We start from the raw sequence: 18,521 nt of genomic DNA on the forward strand, positions 1-18,521 counted from the left end.
GTAATGAGGTACTCAAATACCCAATTTTGTTGTTGTCAACACCACCATACTACGGTAGAAGTATCCCAGGTCCGTCACCGAAAACTCAAGCGATTTACTTGGAGTTGCAGTTGAAGGCGCTGAAATCTGGACATTTGGTCCCACTTTCTGAGTGGTGAGTTGACAGTGATATTGAGCTGTGAAACTTTTTTTTACTCTTGGTACCATGCCGGTGCTCTCCCGGGCACGCTTAAGCATCGGACTGCACAGTGCCAGGTGAACGGGCAAAAAAAAAAAAAAAAAAATTAAAAAAATTAAAAATCGTAATTTTATGACAAAAAATCGTAATAATTACGCCAAAATCGAAGTAGTTGGCAGGTCTGTTGAAAGACTCATACATCTCCTCAATGGGTCTAGCCCCTCCCCTCTCCCCGCCCCCTCCACCCCCCCCCCCCCCCCCCCCCCCCCCCCCCTGTACCCGTCTTACATGTATCTATGCCACTGCATCACCTGTATACAAATGAACGACTGGCAGTGAAATGTTGGATAGTATTCCATCATAAAAATGGAGGGAGATTACCGGTAGCACAAAACCTCAAGAAAAGAATGCACAGTCTGAATGTCTCATCATCACTGGCTGATCTCAATAACTTTCATCTTATTTTGTGTTTTTGTACTTATTTTAGTTTCATTTAAATCTATTCATTCAATTATTTTAGTATCTAGATTCATTTATCATTTCCCTTTTATATTTAGTTACCTAACCTTTCATCCATGATTATTCATTTATTTATATATTTATTCATTTATTTTATTTTTCATTAATTTATTTCTCTATTTCCATTAATTCACTTATTCTTGTACCCTATTCATTCATTCAATTCAATTCATTCATTCTGTTGAAATGAAATAAATATGAATATGAATAATATGAATCACTTACTCCTTCCCTCACTCAATCATTCATTCCTTCATTTTTTTTTTTTTAATTTGATTTTTTTTTTTGTGACAGGTAGTATTTGAGGTTATAAGCTAATTTTAGAATTTGTTATTTGATTTGATTTGATTTGATTTATTGGTTTCTGAATCTTTTATTCTTTTTTTTCATCATACATTTTCATGAACATAATATGGTTTGATACAATATTTTAAGTGTATATACTTTTATACAGATAATAAACGAAATTAAACAAATATATTGAATGCATAATTAACATACATTAGATGCAGGAGGGCTACAGAAATAAGTAAAGTAGCTTGACGTGCCCGCAGCCCTCAACTTAGATACAACAATACAAAATAAAAATATAAAAGAGTGTGACTTGCAGAGAAGAAAAGGAAAGGGGAGAGAAGGAGCGTTGGTACTAATACAATAAATCTCATACATCTGCTGATTGAATGCAGGTTCATTCATGAATGGATAAACGATGCTACATGTAGGTCATGGACGATTACACATCATTGTTGAATATACAGTCAATGTTATAATCTAGAGACAACCAATACCACCTTGAAGTTCATATAAGAGGGAGAAAAACACACCCTCAGTCTGACGGCTAGGCTAGAGAAGTCAGAAGTGTCTTTCGCCAAAGTCTCAAATGTTAATGTATTTACAGCATAGCATGTACAGTAGCTATCCCTGCTATCAGTTACAATTCCCTGTACACTATGTACTACATGTCTAGGCAATGGGAAGGCAAACCACTTATGCATCAGGGTTTCATGGATTAGAAAGGCTATATAATAATGATTCATTTTCATTAGCATGGCCCTCGCGTACACAGATTTTAAAAAAAAAGTTTAAAAAAAAATCAAATTTTTACTTTTTTTTTTTTTTTTTTTGGGGGGGGGGGGGGGGGGGGGTCAAATTTTCCCTCGGGTCGCGCCACGCGTTTTTAATTTCTTGGCGAGAGGCCTGTTCATTAGTTTTACATGGTCATAAAATTTGTAGTTGAATTATCAACCCACATTACGTTGTCGAACAAAATGAAGACAAGATATACAAAAGTACATTGAAGTTGAAAAATGGTCAATGTTTAGCAGGGGGAACTATTTTCTGTAACTGTTTTCATAACAAAGTATGATTTCTATTCATACCACAATACAATCAGCTTAAAAATTGTAGACAAATCGTGATAATCAGATGAGTGTCATGAGGAAAGGATATACCATTGTCATCCTCTACATGTATAAAATCTTCCTACATGTACCGGTACCCATAATCATTTGGACAGATCTATACACACAATTTTTTTTTTAATTCTTCAAAAGTGTTCTGTGTGCAAGCAAAAACAAATCAGAACAAATTCAAACCCCCCCCCCCCAGGAAAGCATGTTTGCCAAGTCATGGGGGAGGGCAGTTGCAGTTCCTACCACCCCCCCCCCCTCCCACCCCACTGGTATACATGTACCTGCCAGTATCTTGCAATGTACATGTTTGTAATTATTATAGGGGGGGGGGAGGGGGGTTTCACACATTTGAACAAAGTCCATCAAAGTTACAAAATCTTTGCAATGAATTAATTTCCTTTTACACTTTGCACAGGTACATGGATATTGAAATATAGAGGGCGCTATCACATAATGCAGTATATATGCATCATTAATTTGCTTCTATTAATTGTCAGCTCTATTTCCTCAAGTAAATTCTTTGTACATACATGTACATGATTGCTCAGAACAAGATTAGTCATGTATCTTTTGATAGTCTTGTGAAAGTTCTCTTTTTGAGTCCTAACGTCTGATTGGCTCTTTTAACTGCAGAGTCAATATGTGTGTGAAAAGTCAGCTCATCATCTACCAAGACACCCAAATTCTTTTCTGCAACAGTTTCTTTAATTATTTGGATGTTTATGCGGTACAATGACTTGGTATTACCTTTTCCTACAGTTTGTGCATAACCTTAGTTTTTGCTGAGTTGAAGGTGAGTTGCCACGAATTGGCCCAGGCAGCTGCTTTATTCAAATAATCGCATGACACAGTTGCAGAATGACACACACACAAATCAGTAAATTAGAGCTAGTCTCACATTATTTTTAGAACAAGATGAGGTCTCTCACTAGTCACTGAGTGATTTCAAGTACGGTGTTCGGTGTTGGTGTTGGTGTTGAGAGCGTGGAAAGGCTGCTGAACCAAGCTCAACACCAGCCTCAACACCGAGTGACGTCCTACTCTACATGCACAAAATGTTGCGATAAAAGCATAATCCATTCAGAAATTCCAATAAATTACATCATATTGAATATCAAATGTAAATTCATATTATATAAAATACCATTTCTCTTGAAAAACAAATACAGCTCCCATGATTTACAGCTGTTTTGACTGTACGATGGATTTTACCTTGGCATGATCGCGAGATTCGTGCCAGTTGTCAGCATAGTTACCTGCAACACCAACACCAACACCAAACGTGAAATCATGAATTTCCCAATCCCTAGGGGCTGGTGTTGGTGAATGGGGAAATTGCACGTAAATCGTCAACACCAACCGCGATACTCGGTTCAGCAGATGACATTCAACACCAGCCCTCAACACAGACTACCGGAAATGCATCATATTTTCCAAGGTCAACCTCAACACCAGGGGCTCGTTCCTCGAAACCGTCATAAGTCTAACTTCTTGACTAAATCAGCGTTAGTGAGCTAGCTAGTTGTCCGCTACGTGTTTCACGGAGCCCTCTTTGCCAAGATCAACGACAACATCCTGACTAAGAAGTTATGACGCCTCTGACACCGTCATATCTGTCATAACTTTTATTGGGTAGACTATAGCTGGCAAAAAAGGACAATAAATCCTCCAACAATGATTTTTCCACACATTCATGTTATCTTTTTTTGTAAATTTGATAATCTTATGAAAATTTGCCATATTTTATATTTCAAGGTAAAGACCAGTATTGGAAACGCCCCAATTTCAAAAAATGAAATGGAAGCTCTTATTACCAATCATGTGAAAGAATATGTATTGACTAAATACATGATGATAAAAAATTTGCCAGGAAACCGCCTACTAATTGATATATTTGGTAAATTAGTTCATCTATTGGGATGTGAGAGATAAACGCAGTCCCATATACATCTTTCTGTGAACAGTGCTTGTAACTTTACGAAGACTGGGCTAAATTTCTTATCATTTTGATTATTCCAGAACTATGCTAGATGATCAACCTTTTCTGATCGATTCCACAGTGTTTCTTTCACAATGCAATCGCATGACCATAACTGGTCTTTATCTTTAAGGATTTTCCCACTCAACTAAACTGATTATACGCCATTATTTCCACATTGTAAAGTCCTCAAAGGAATGGGTTTTCTGCCATGGCAGGCAAACCATAGTCAGAAGTGTATTCTCTTGTGTTCAGACCCATATTAATTTCGAGATGAATTCTATCTCCAAATGTGTAAACTTAATAGTTTGAAACATGTGTTCTAATATTCGGAATGTTGGAGCGTCGTCATTTTGATATTGTGCAGACGCCTAAAACATTGGACAAAACTTTCATAACATCGCATTTTCCTAAGAAAAATTTTAAGGGTGCAATTTAATAAACTATCAAATGAAAATATCTGGGGGGTACCCAGCTCAAATACAAAATTGATTCACCGGTCATGAAATGAAATACTCATAATTATATTATACAAGTATAGTTCTATGTACTTCAAAATGTGTGTAGATTATATAATCTACACACATTTTGAAGTATCTTATTCCCTGATACCTATTACCATTTACATTTTCAATCTTATTTTATTCCCAATAAAATTCATCTGAATGATTGCAGTTATCCTTAAATTACTTGTTTCTTAATCCGGTGGAACTGCAACAAATGCTATGTCTTGGCTCCTCTTCTCGCCGATAGGCGATAGTATTGATTTCAAGAGATATCTAGCTAGAAATAGAAGCTTTTCGTGAAACGGTTTAGGAAGATCATCAGAGACATCTCCGTAGTTGGTGGATAAAGTTATGACCGTCTCGTCGTTGGTTTCGAGGAACGGGCCCCAGCATGACTTCAAATTCGGTGTTGTAGCTGGTGTTGGTGTTCTTACAACACCGAACTTGAAATCACTCAATGTTTATTCTTCAAAAAAAATGCATTCACAATAGAGGTCTAGGCTATCTTATTCTTAATTCTTATTAGACCGAAAGCTTCAGTCTCTCTAATCGTTGGTTGTTCCACTGAGACTACGTCTGGCTCCACTAGACCTCCGATTACAGAGACTGAAGTCTGGGGACCTCTTTCTGTGAGGCACTGTACGGAACAAATGGTTCGGTTCGACCGGACCGCGATGAATGAGATATGCAACGAGATTTTCACTCTTTACATCCTCATAACTGCTGCAATTATAACACAAATTAAAAATAACATATATATAGCTTATTTGACTTACGATAGCTTGCTCATTTAGATCCTAAATTAATGATTAATCCGAGAAAGTCTCGTCGTCAACATTATCCGTCTTGGTGTTAGTTGATGAATATTCATTTTTTCTTTTCGAACGTCCAATAGCTACCGTAGCTACGTACGAGTAAGCCCAGCTTGACCAACGAACTCCCACGAAACGAGTGCTCTGATTGGCCATTTGGCTATGTTTTGGTAGGTTGACCCGGAAATATTTTGGCCGCCGGGTCATATAGCCCTATGTTCCGAGTGCATGAACGTTCGGAGATACAAATTGGATAATTCATATAAGTAAGTCCGTAAATTATCAATTTAATATTGAGTTATCAAATTTTAATAACTGTAATTAGGACAAATGACATACCGACCTAATTTACATCTGATTTAGAAATCAGGAAATTAGATCTAAATAAAGAAAATCGGGGAGAAAATGTCGTGGACGAAAGTATGCACATATAGATCTAGGCCTATAGCCATCCCCACGGTACGAGATCTCTGGGTTGCCATCTCATCTGTATTGGGGAATGACAACAAATGTCAGTTTTATTAAAGAAATGACCCAAATCAGATGGTTATTGCTGTCTAAATTCTTATCTGACCGAGGTTAGTTTGAATAGACTACCGGTAGATCTAAAGACAAGTCTGAAGACAAAGTTTGAATAAAGACAAAGTCAAAGCATAAAAATGTATCTTTGAGACTTAATTTGCTCCAATCCATCCATTTATAGATCTACTATAAAAGACCTAAATTAGAATCTGCATAGAGGTCTAGATCTAGTAGTACAGACCAATGCAATGCAATGCACAGATCTAACATCGTCATCGTCTGCACTGCACGCGTGCATCTACGCCGACAGTGAGCCGGTTGCACACAGGCCATCATCGTACAGCGTACATCATGATTCATAATTCATGCACGTAGACTAATTGTAAGTGTAATTTGTTAAGTTAATGTGAAAAATAGCACATGCAAGTGTGAAAATGTATGACACATTGAATTACAACCTACCTGTCGAAAAGATGCTTGCGCTACAAAATCCTAGCTTTCTGGTCCAAAATCAGTCGATGTGTCTGCTTCTTTCGGGTGAAGCTTTTCTTCACACACCTAATCGGAGATGAAGGTAGCCCATCCAATGTGTAAAAATTGCCAATTTGATAAGTGTAAGGATCGCATTGTACACATACAACCGCTATACTACAAACACGCAATATATTCTTTGTGTATATCCGTCAGGCATTATCAGTGCAACGATGGCGGTCGGATATAATGAGAGTAGATGGTGGAGGGGGGGGGGGGGGGGGGCGGTAAAGCGCAGTACTTAGGGGCAAATCAAAGAGTTATACTAAGACCTCACCTCATGTATGTTAGATATTAAAAAGTTATTATCTTCTTTTGAATTGCAATATATCCCTGCACCATAATTATATGTCATGCATGAATGTTATTTGTCATATGTTATATATTTGAAAGGTGGTACACGATTCAAGCTCTATTTGCTTATGTTTCATCACCTTTGTGTGTTCTTTCTTCAAACTGTATATTAGTTGCAACGTGTCTATGATAAATCATTGTTATATTCTTTTTCATGAGAAGTCAATTCAAATGGATTGTAAAATTGAAATGATTTGTTATATTATTTTATATTCATTTTTCATGTGATGTTAACTTCAATGAATTGTGAAATTGTAAACATGCATGCATGCATAAATAAATAAATAAATAAATAAATAAATATGCCTTCTCTGGAAAAAGGGGCATTGACTCTTTAAATACCAAATCACAGAAACTATTCACCATTATGTCACCGTCATGTACATATTTTCTATGGATATAATTTTTCACGATCTCAACTTTTCACCACCCTAGCGCCATGTACATTGTCTATGGATAAAGTGGAATACTAACTCTTCACCACCCTACGCTAACGTTTCACCACCCTAGGGCCATGTACAGTGTATACGGATAAACTGGAATATTAATTTTTCACCACCCTACGCTAACTTTTCACCACCCTACCGTCATGTGTCTATGGATAAACTGGAATATTAACTCTTCACCACCCTACGCTAACTTTTCACCACCCTATAGCGCCATGTACATTGTCTATGGATAAACTGCAATATTAATTTTTCACCACCCTATTCTAACTTTTCACCACCCTATAGCGCAATGTACATTGTCTATGGATAAACTGGATAATTATTAACTCTTCACCACCCTACGCTAACTTTTCACCACCCTAGCGCCATGTACATTGTCTATGGATAAAGTGGAAGACTAACTCTTCACCACCCTACGCTAACGTTTCACCACCCTAGGGCCATGTACAGTGTATACGGATAAACTGGAATATTAATTTTTCACCACCCTACGCTAACTTTTCACCACCCTAGCGCCATGTGCATTGTCTATGGATAAACTGGAATATTAATTTTTCACCACCCTACGCTAACTTTTCACCACCCTAGCGCCATGTACATTGTCTATGGATAAACTGGAATATTCTTCACCACCCTACGCTAACTTTTCACCACCCTAGCGCCATGTACATTGTCTATGGATAAACTGGAATAATTATTAACTCTTCACCACCCTACGCTAACTTTTCACCACCCTACAGCGCCATGTACATTGTCTATGGATAAACTGGAATATTAATTTTTCACCACCCTACGCTAACTTTTCACCACCCTAGCGCCATGTGCATTGTCTATGGATAAACTGGAATATTAATTTTTCACCACCCTACGCTAACTTTTCACCACCCTAGCGCCATGTACATTGTCTATGGATAAACTGGAATATTCTTCACCACCCTACGCTAACTTTTCACCACCCTAGCGCCATGTACATTGTCTATGGATAAACTGGAATAATTATTAACTCTTCACCACCCTACGCTAACTTTTCACCACCCTACAGCGCCATGTACATTGTCTATGGATAAGCTGGAATATTAACTCTTCACCACCCTACGCTAACTTTTCACCACCCTAGCGTCATGTACATTGTCTATGGATGAGCTGGAATATTAACTCTTCACCACCCTACGCTAACTTTTCACCACCCTAGCGCCATGTACATTGTCTATGGATAAGCTGGAATATTAACTCTTCACCACCCTATGCTAACTTTACACCACCCTACCGTCAAGTGCATTATCTATGGATAAGCTGGAATATTAACTTTTCACCACCCTACGCTAACTTTTCACCACCCTATAGCGCCATGTACATTGTCTATGGATAAACTGCAATATTAATTTTTCACCACCCTATTCTAACTTTTCACCACCCTATAGCGCAATGTACATTGTCTATGGATAAACTGGAATAATTATTAACTCTTCACCACCCTACGCTAACTTTTCACCACCCTAGCGCCATGTACATTGTCTATGGATAAAGTGGAAGACTAACTCTTCACCACCCTACGCTAACGTTTCACCACCCTAGGGCCATGTACAACGTATACGGATAAACTGGAATATTAATTTTTCACCACCCTACGCTAACTTTTCACCACCCTAGCGCCATGTGCATTGTCTATGGATAAACTGGAATATTAATTTTTCACCACCCTACGCTAACTTTTCACCACCCTAGCGCCATGTACATTGTCTATGGATAAACTGGAATATTCTTCACCACCCTACGCTAACTTTTCACCACCCTAGCGCCATGTACATTGTCTATGGATAAACTGGAATAATCATCTCTTCACCACCCTACGCTAACTTTTCACCACCCTAGCGTCATGTACATTGTCTATGGATGAGCTGGAATATTAACTCTTCACCACCCTACGCTAACTTTTCACCACCCTAGCGCCATGTACATTGTCTATGGATAAGCTGGAATATTAACTCTTCACCACCCTATGCTAACTTTACACCACCCTACCGTCAAGTGCATTATCTATGGATAAGCTGGAATATTAACTTTTCACCACCCTACGCTAACTTTTCACCACCCTAGCGTCATGTACATTGTCTATGGATAAACTGGAATATTCTTCACCACCCTACGCTAACTTTTCACCACCCTAGCGTCATGTACATTGTGGATAAATGGTAATATTAACTCTTCACCACCCTACGCTAACTTTTCACCACCCTAGCGCCATGTACATTGTCTATGGATAAAGTGGAATACTAACTCTTCACCACCCTACGCTAACGTTTCACCACCCTAGGGCCATGTACAGTGTATACGGATAAACTGGAATATTAATTTTTCACCACCCTACGCTAACTTTTCACCACCCTAGCGTCATGTACATTGTCTATGGATAAACTGGAATATTAACTCTTCACCACCCTACGCTAACTTTTCACCACCCTATAGCGCCATGTACATTGTCTATGGATAAACTGCAATATTAATTTTTCACCACCCTATTCTAACTTTTCACCACCCTATAGCGCAATGTACATTGTCTATGGATAAACTGGAATAATTATTAACTCTTCACCACCCTACGCTAACTTTTCACCACCCTATAGCGCCATGTACATTGTCTATAAACTGGAATATTAACTCTTTACCGTGTTAGTTTGTGTTAGTTATGCCTATGCCTTCACGGTGACCATATGGTAGAAATACTCCCCAGCAGAGGCCGCCCTCCTTGGGGGGGGGGGGGGGGGAATAAGGGCACAGTGCCCCCCACTTTTTCAAGCACCCGAAAAGTGCCCCTTTTTACATAGGAATATTGCTCCTTTTACTCTGATAAGTGCCCCTTTTATTTTGACACGTGCCCCTTTTCCTTCGACAAGTTCCCATTTTCCATTGCAATAAGTTAGTGTCCATTTTCCATTCTCGTAAGTGCCCTCTTTAATCTATAGTACTAGGGTAGGTGTGGGGAATTGGAGACCCTTAAGCACATTTCCATAATTTACATAAACATGAAAAATGTTACACATACAGAAAGTTTTGTTTTTTCTTTAGTAACTTCTTCTCTTTATTGGGAAACAAAATTGTGATCATGATGTAACTGATTAATAAGATAACAATGATTTATGACGTCATCACCAAAGGTCTCTCATTACCAACATGCGTAGGTAATAAGGGACAGTTACAAATCAAGACATTTCAAATCAAGACATCAAGACAAAAATGGGATTGTTATAGTTAGTTCAAACACTTTTTGAAAGAGATACATGCAGCCAATGAACTTATTGTAATTTTGAAACGATTTTGTAAGAAGAAATTAATCCCATGTTATCAGCTTGTTATGCTTTATAATTCATTGATATTATAGTATATAACATATTGCAATTTAGTATGGGCCACCAGCGCCAAAATCAAAATCAACTCTATTTATTTATTGCAAAAGAAAGCCCTTCGTATTATGTACTGGTTCACCATTATTTATCTCACACAAGTCCAATATTTTACAAACTGAAAACCCTTACAGTATTCGACATAAATTCGCTACAATGTTTACTGATCATGTTTAAGTGTTTAAAAAATATGCTCCCCCTTTCATTTCAAAACTTTTACACTATGAAGAAAGCTATTCACTCTTACCCTACTCGTAATTCCTCAAATTTTCATCTAGTATACCCGAAATAAATCCATAAGACACCATGGTTCTGACCTATGGAACTTTCTCCCAGAATCTATTAAATCTTGTTGCTCCCTCTCAGGGCCGTAGCCAGAGTTTGATGTTTAGGGGGGGGGGGGAACACATACATGTAATTGATCGACGTTCTGGGGAGGGGTCTAACAAATTTCAATTTGGGGGGGGGCATGTACTTATAACCCTATCAGGATTGGGTTTTTTCCTCTTTATAAATGTAATTTTTCGCACTGCGACCTCACAAATCTTAACACTTTTCCTCGCTCGCAAATAAATGTTAAGACCATCACACCCAACTGCAAAGCATGATGCATTATGCAATATCTTGTATGGTGTATAAAGTGAAACAAATATTGAAATCATCCCTGATAATGTAAACACAATGTAGGGGTATATACCGAAGTCTAAACAATGTCTATTTTCTCTTTAAGATTTCCCTTTGTAGCCTAGGTGCCTTTTTTTCTTCAGAAAGTGTCCTTTTTTCTTGGTGCCCCCCCCCCCCTCTTTCGAAGTCGCTCGGCCGCCCCTTTTCCCAAGTGAGTGGAGACTACAAACTTGCGATTGATTGGAGGACTTACGATTGATTTGGATCAATCGTAACTCTATAAGACGGGGACAAGCTCTCATGAAATTCTCACAATGATACACATCTGAAGTTTGAAAACAATATTAAGACTGCGGACACCAGAATATTTTGAAAACTAATAAACATTTATTGAGAAATTACAGGAAATGCCAATACATACATGACTTTTTTTCCCCTTTCAATTCTATTTTCTCTTCTTCGTTCTCGTAGACATAGCCTCTACGGTAATACATGGCAACATTAGAATAAAGAATCAGTACTAGTACTATATAGATCAGGCGCGCCGGAAACAGTTTGGGATTGGGGGGGGGGGGGGGGTTGGGGGTGGCAAACATTCCAGGAGGCTCACCTTCCAGGGGCAGTGACGTAATGACAAAATACGTTCGGAAGGGGGGGGGGGCAGACGAAAAAATCTGCATCACCACCAGTCTTACATGTTACATGCAGCTCCCGCGGAACGTTTTTCAAAGTGGAGTATTAACGATCAGGTAGAGCGTAAATTGGCGTAGGGTCCAGGGCATGAGTCTCGGTAGGGGGGTCAAGGGGCTGAGCCCCCGGAAGCTCAGGGGTTTTAGGTATTAAATTACGGTTAGATGAGCATCCAGGGCCCGCCTTAGGGCCATTGACGTGTTCCAGGGAGAGGGGAGCCCCCAGAAGCCCAGAGGTTTTAATATTTAACTACGGTCAGATGAGCATCCAGGGGCCCGCCCTATAGTGGGTCCAGGGGGCAGAGCCCCCGGAAGCTCAGGGGTTTTAGGTATTTAATTACGATCAGATGAGCATCCACGGGCCCGCCTTAGGGCCCCTGGTGGGCTCCAGGGGGCAGAGCCCGCGGAAGCTCAGGGGCTTAGGTATTTAATTACGGTCAGATGAGCATCCAGGAGCCCGCCTTAGGGACATTGGTGGGGTCTAGGGGGCATAACCCCCGAAAGCTCGGGTTTTTAGGTATTTAATTACGGTCAGATGAGCATCCAAAGGACAGAGCCCCGGAAGCTCAGGGGTTTTAGGTATATTACGGTCAGATGAGCATCAAGGGGGCCGCCTTAATGCCATTGGTGGGGTTCGGGGCGGAGCCCCTTAAGCTCTGGGGTTTAAGGCATTTAATTACGGTCAGATGAGCATTTGTTATACCTTATTTGTGACATTGGCAGGTCACTTATTTTTTCTCTCCGTCTTTCTTTCTCTTTCTCTTTAACATACTTTTTCCAAAAGTGAGGTGGGGGGGGGGGGGGGGGGGCTCGAGCCCAGCCACTTTGCAGACCATGACATAAAGGCTTCTAAATAAGCGTATTTTTCGCTCGACTGTAATTTGGGAATTTCTTATCGTCCAACAAACGCATAAAAAGGTAAGACTTACAAAAAAAATGGAGAAAAAATAACGGAAAATCATGTCATAACAACAACATTTGTAAATCACTGGTATCGAATAAGAAATACACCCCCCCCCATCAGTACGCCAGCGTTCGGGGGCTCATGTCTTCTCACCCCTATAACAAAAAAACAGACACGCTTTCCCATTCTCGCACAATATGTCCATGATATGCGCTATTATAAAGACCTCCATTGATAAATACCGTATAGGTGGCATGCGCAATGTTTATGAAATTTAATTCCTGTGAACGTTTCTTTTCTTTGAATGGAATTGTATATGTGATTTAATTCAGGATTTGATTATGGTTATGTTCTTTTGGGTTAAAAATACAAACCATGTGTCCTCCTTTACTGTTTTTTTTTTTTCTTGGAGGGAGGGGGGCGTTTTTTGTGGGTGGGGGGGCAAAATGCGTTTTGTCCCCCCCCCCCCCCCCCCCCCCCCCCCTGCCCCCACTTCCGGCGCCTATGATATAGATGGTAATATCAAACTTATCTATTAGAGAAGAAGGTTGCGACGAAAGTGCGTCTCTTTGCTCATTTACCACTCTCCCTTGTGACTATGACATTCATAGTCAGCAACTGGGAAAGTATTACATTCAGATACTGTACAAGATTGTACATTAATTTCAATTTTGAAGAGATCATAATGATGACTGTTAGCCGACACAACAGCCTTTTTACCATTGCAAATCGGCCTGCATAATATGACGTACTGTCAAGTACATGATCAGGAAACGTATTAACATGTTAAAGTACAAACACTTTTCCCATAATTATACACGACGCAAATAAGATAAGACAATGTTTCAAACAAACAACATCAACAGAAGGAGCTTCCTTACATTCTATAGCATGTGTCAAATGTGCCTGTTGGTTATGGAAAAGGGATTAATGGTATTTGCCCATTTTATTGTATGTCTGTTTACGTTAATATACACAATCATGCATGTACGCTTTTAAACTCTCATACGAGTTTATTTTTCTTACTAGTATATTCAAAATGTTAATTAATTCGTTCAATAACGATTTATCACAATTAACTCCTCCCTCTCCATCTCATGTTTTACCACCGCCCTTGCAGACATTTAATATAGTGTTCTGTAGACCAAGACAACACAAACTTGTTAACAAATTCGTTGTTATTCACATTCTCTCTAGTATAATTATATGGGAGATAAATTCAATGTTGTACAGTCAGTTTACATCTCAAATGCAGCTGTGCACATATTTAAAACATTAGACATGGCAACCAAGTCACAATGAAAACCACATATTATTAAAAACATTTACGAGACCAGCTTTGCCTTCGTGCTTCATTATGTTGTCATCCCTTTGGAATCAATGTGGAATTGTGTGGAGGTCCTACATAAACAGCACAACAATTTCGCCGTTCATTTCCGATTCTCTTGAATTCATAACGACTGAAATAAGATCCATTCAAGTTGCAAACTTCCGATGAATCAACAGTTTCCCAGTTGCATGTACCTGCATAAGGTCTTGCGGTACCGCAAAATATTTCGGGAACAAGGTGTAATTGCGCATTTGCCAGGTATATTGAGGTTCATTTGTAAAATATATTCCACATATTACAGAATGTTACAATATATGTTTTCTCTACAGTTGTATTAGAAAAAGATATACAGGCTAGTACAATAGAATTTTAAATTCTTGACGATAATATTTTGGAGAGTGCAAGTTTTATAATTTGTTTGATAGTCTGTTAAATAAAGAGGACTGTTTCATTGTTAAAGTATCTCACCCGTCTACATATCAAGCACTATATATTTTTTTAAATTTATATAGGCGACAGAAGGGGATCGCAACTGTTTATTTCAGTTCATCCTCGTGAAGCAATTGCTTATACATAAACCCACCGATCGGAAATAATAAATCTCTTAAAGGTTTTATTTGAACCCCATGATCTCTTTTTCAGCCAACATGAAAGTCTGAAGAACTTTGCAGGAATTGTGAATATGTCCGTATGTCCTATCTGTCAGCAGTGTCCTATAGAATTCAAATTATGCAAGGAAACCTCTTTACTTTTAAGACTTGACCGTCAGACGCTATTGAATGAATGATTGACTTGCTTTGGTAATAAATAGAGCTGTAAGGGGTACATGAGCATTACATGCAGGCACGGATCCAGGATTTCTTAGGGGGGGGGGCAAATTTGAAATCATGCGAGCCAAATATTGGTACGTTATGGTGACCAGCAGTGACGTAATTGGGAGGGGGATGGGTGCAAGTAGGGCCGAGTTCCCCCCCTCCCTCCTCCGCAAAGCGCGGAAGCTTTGACATTTCAAAAAATTATTAGAGAAAGAAGACGATTCGTTGTACCGTTATCGACTCTTAATATTCGTCTAAATTCAGTTCCCCCCCCCCCTCATTTTACGTTTCATTAAATCATCAGAGAAAGAAGACGATTCGTTGTGCGTTCTCGACTCTTAATCCTTGTCTTAATTCAGTTCCCCCCTCCCGTGCGAAGCGCCGAAGCTTCAACGTTTCATTTAATTTTTTAGAGAAAGAAGACGATTCGTTGTACCGCTCTCGAAAATATTCTTCGTCTGAATTCAGTTTCCCCCCTCCCGCGCTCCCTCGCTACGCGTTTTTTGGGGGACCACCCCACCGCCCCCTGGCTACGCGCCTGCAGTCAGATGAACTTATGTTGATACCTTGTCTGCCCCCGGAAGTTCAGGGGTTTTAGGCATTTAATTACGGTCAGATGAGCATTATTTTGATACCTAATTGTGACATTTGCAGGTCACTAATTGGCTTGGGGTTCAGGGGGCGGAGCCCCCGGAAACTCAAGGGTTTTAGGTACTCAATTACGGTCAGATGAGTATCAAGGGGCCCGATTTGAGGCTTTTCGTTGGGGTCAGGGGGCATAGCCCCGGAAGCTCAGGGGTTTTAGGCGTTTAATTACTGTCAGATGAGCATCTAAGGGCCCGCCTTACGGCCCTAGGTGGAATCCAGGGGGCTGAGCCCTCGTGGTTTTAGGCATTTAATTTAATCATGGTCAGATGAGCATATTTTGATACATCATAATGTGACACTGGCAGTTAACTATTTTTTCTTTCTTGCTCTCTTTCTTTCTATTTCTCTTTAATATACTTTTTCAAAAAAAGTGGGGGGAGGGGGCTCGAGGATCCCGATCCCCGCCGTTCCGCGGGCCCTGACATGTAGGCATCTCAAGAAGCATTTTCTTGCCTGGCTGTAAATTTAGGAATTGTCATTTTCCAACAAACGCATACAAAAGTACAATTTACTTAAAAGTGATGAAAAATCTCGGAAAATTATGTCATTTCAGCATTATTTGTAAACCACCGTTATGTAATTAGAAATAAACCACGTTTGAATTTTATTTCCGCAAAGCCCCCCCCCCCCTCCCCTATCAGTACGCCAGTCCCCCCCCCCCCCCCCGATTTACACCTTGTTGACGAGAAAATTACAACTGATATCCCTTACCTTTCTTCATTCTCTTTTTGCTCTTTCCCTTTCTCTCCTCTTTCCCTTTCCCTTCCCTTCTCTCTCTTTTAAGTTTGCCTGGGGGGGGGGGGGCAAGGTCATTTTGGCCCCCACTCCGCTCCACACATTGTTGACTGATCTCTCCTTCTTTTCTCCCTTTTCTTTTCTTCTTCCTCTTTTTTGTTCCCTTTTAGCTCTCCTCTTTTCCTTTTCCTTCCTTCTCTTTTTTTAACGCGGGGACGGGGGGGGGGGGGGGAGGCAAGGGCCTTTTGCCTCCACCCCCCCCCCCGATCGGGAAAATTGCAACTGATATCCCCCTTCTTTTCTTTTCTTCTTCCTCTTTTTCCTTCCCTTTATCTCATCTTTTCCTTTTTTCTTTCCCTTTCCTTCCTTCTCTTTTATTTTTTGATTGGGGGAGGGGGCAGCAGCCTGGGAGGCAATTTTTTTTGCCCCGCCCCCGATCTCCTTCTTCCCTCTTTTCTTTTCTTCTTCCTCTTTTTTCCCCTTTTTCTCCTCTTTCCCTTTCCCTTCTTTTCCTTTTCTTTCTCTCCTTTTTTTTCGGGGGGGGGGGGGCAAGGCCCGCTCGCCCCCCCCCCCTGGATCCGCGCCTCTCTACATGTACTAAATGTACATTTGTCTATTATGTAAAAATCAGACTAATTAAACGAGCGTGCTCGCTAAATTCAATTCGACAACTAATGATCATTATTTTCTCACAAAAAGACATTTTCAAACCTTTTGGTTTTGAGGGAAGTTCTAAGTTATTATTATCATTCAAATTACGTTGGAATTTAACCTCGTCATTATTTTTGGCCTGCACATAGGACATAATACCCGTTTTAACTTCAATAAACTGTATTGTAATTGGATGGTGAAAAATTAATATTCCAGTTTATCCATAGTCAATGTACATGGCGCTATAGGGTGGTGAAAAGTTAGCGTAGGGTGGTGAAAAATTAAATATTCCAGTTTATCCATAGACACTGTACATGGCGCTATATGGTGAAAAGTTAGCGTAGGGTGGTGAAGAGTTAATATTCCAGCTTATCCATAGACAATGTACATGGCGCTAGGGTGGTGAAAAGTTAGCGTAGGGTGGTGAAGAGTTAATATTCCAGCTTATCCATAGACAATGTACATGACGGTAGGGTGGTGAAAAGTTAGCGTAGGGTGGTGAAGAGTTAATATTCCAGCTTATCCATAGACAATGTACATGGCGCTAGGGTGGTGAAAAGTTAGCGTAGGGTGGTGAAGAGTTAATATTCCAGCTTATCCATAGACAATGTACATGGCGCTAGGGTGGTGAAAAGTTAGCGTAGGGTGGTGAAGAGTTAATATTCCAGCTCATCCATAGACAATGTACATGACGGTAGGGTGGTGAAAAGTTAGCGTAGGGTGGTGAAAAATTAATATTCCAGGTTATCCATAGACAATGTACATGACGGTAGGTGGTGAAAAGTTAGCGTAGGGTGGTGAAGAGTTAATATTCCAGCTTATCCATAGACAATGTACATGGTGCTAGGGTGGTGAAAAGTTAGCGTAGGGTGGTGAAGAGTTAATATTCCAGTTTATCCATAGACAATGTACATGGCGCTAGGGTGGTGAAAAGTTAGCGTAGGGTGGTGAAGAGTTAATATTCCAGCTCATCCATAGACAATGTACATGACGGTAGGGTGGTGAAAAGTTAGCGTAGGGTGGTGAAAAATTAATATTCCAGGTTATCCATAGACAATGTACATGACGGTAGGTGGTGAAAAGTTAGCGTAGGGTGGTGAAGAGTTAATATTCCAGCTTATCCATAGACGATGTACATGGCGCTAGGGTGGTGAAAAGTTAGCATAGGGTGGTCAAGAGTTAATATTCCAGTTTATCCATAGACAATGTACATGACGGTAGGGTGGTGAAAAGTTAGCGTAGGGTGGTGAAAAATTAATATTCCAGCTTATCCATAGACAATGTACATGACGGTAGGGTGGTGAAAAGTTAGCGTAGGGTGGTGAAAAGTTAATATTCCACTTTATCCATAGACAATGTACATGACGCTAGGGTGGTGACAAGTTAGCGTAGGGTGGTGAAGAGTTAATATTCCAGCTTATCCATAGACAATGCACATGACGGTAGGGTGGTGAAAAGTTAGC

General features: G+C 39.9%; 1 protein-coding gene across 2 annotated transcripts in view; it reads right to left on the reverse strand.

Annotated features, from left to right (window-relative positions):
* The window catches only part of LOC592988 (glycogen debranching enzyme), a 58,447-nt gene that overhangs the window by 36,863 nt on the left and 3,063 nt on the right, over window positions 1–18,521 (reverse strand). The window contains exon 2 of one of the 2 annotated variants that reach the window (XM_030995571.1): window positions 6,390–6,451. The gene's annotated coding sequence lies outside the window, so the exon portion shown is untranslated. Of the gene's footprint in view, window positions 1–6,389; window positions 6,466–18,521 lie in introns of those variants that run through there. The other variant, XM_030995572.1, reaches the window with a different exon arrangement.

This window comes from Strongylocentrotus purpuratus, unplaced genomic scaffold (genome assembly GCF_000002235.5).
Source record: "Strongylocentrotus purpuratus isolate Spur 01 unplaced genomic scaffold, Spur_5.0 spur5_scaffold_3, whole genome shotgun sequence".
Taxonomy (NCBI): domain Eukaryota; kingdom Metazoa; phylum Echinodermata; class Echinoidea; order Camarodonta; family Strongylocentrotidae; genus Strongylocentrotus; species Strongylocentrotus purpuratus.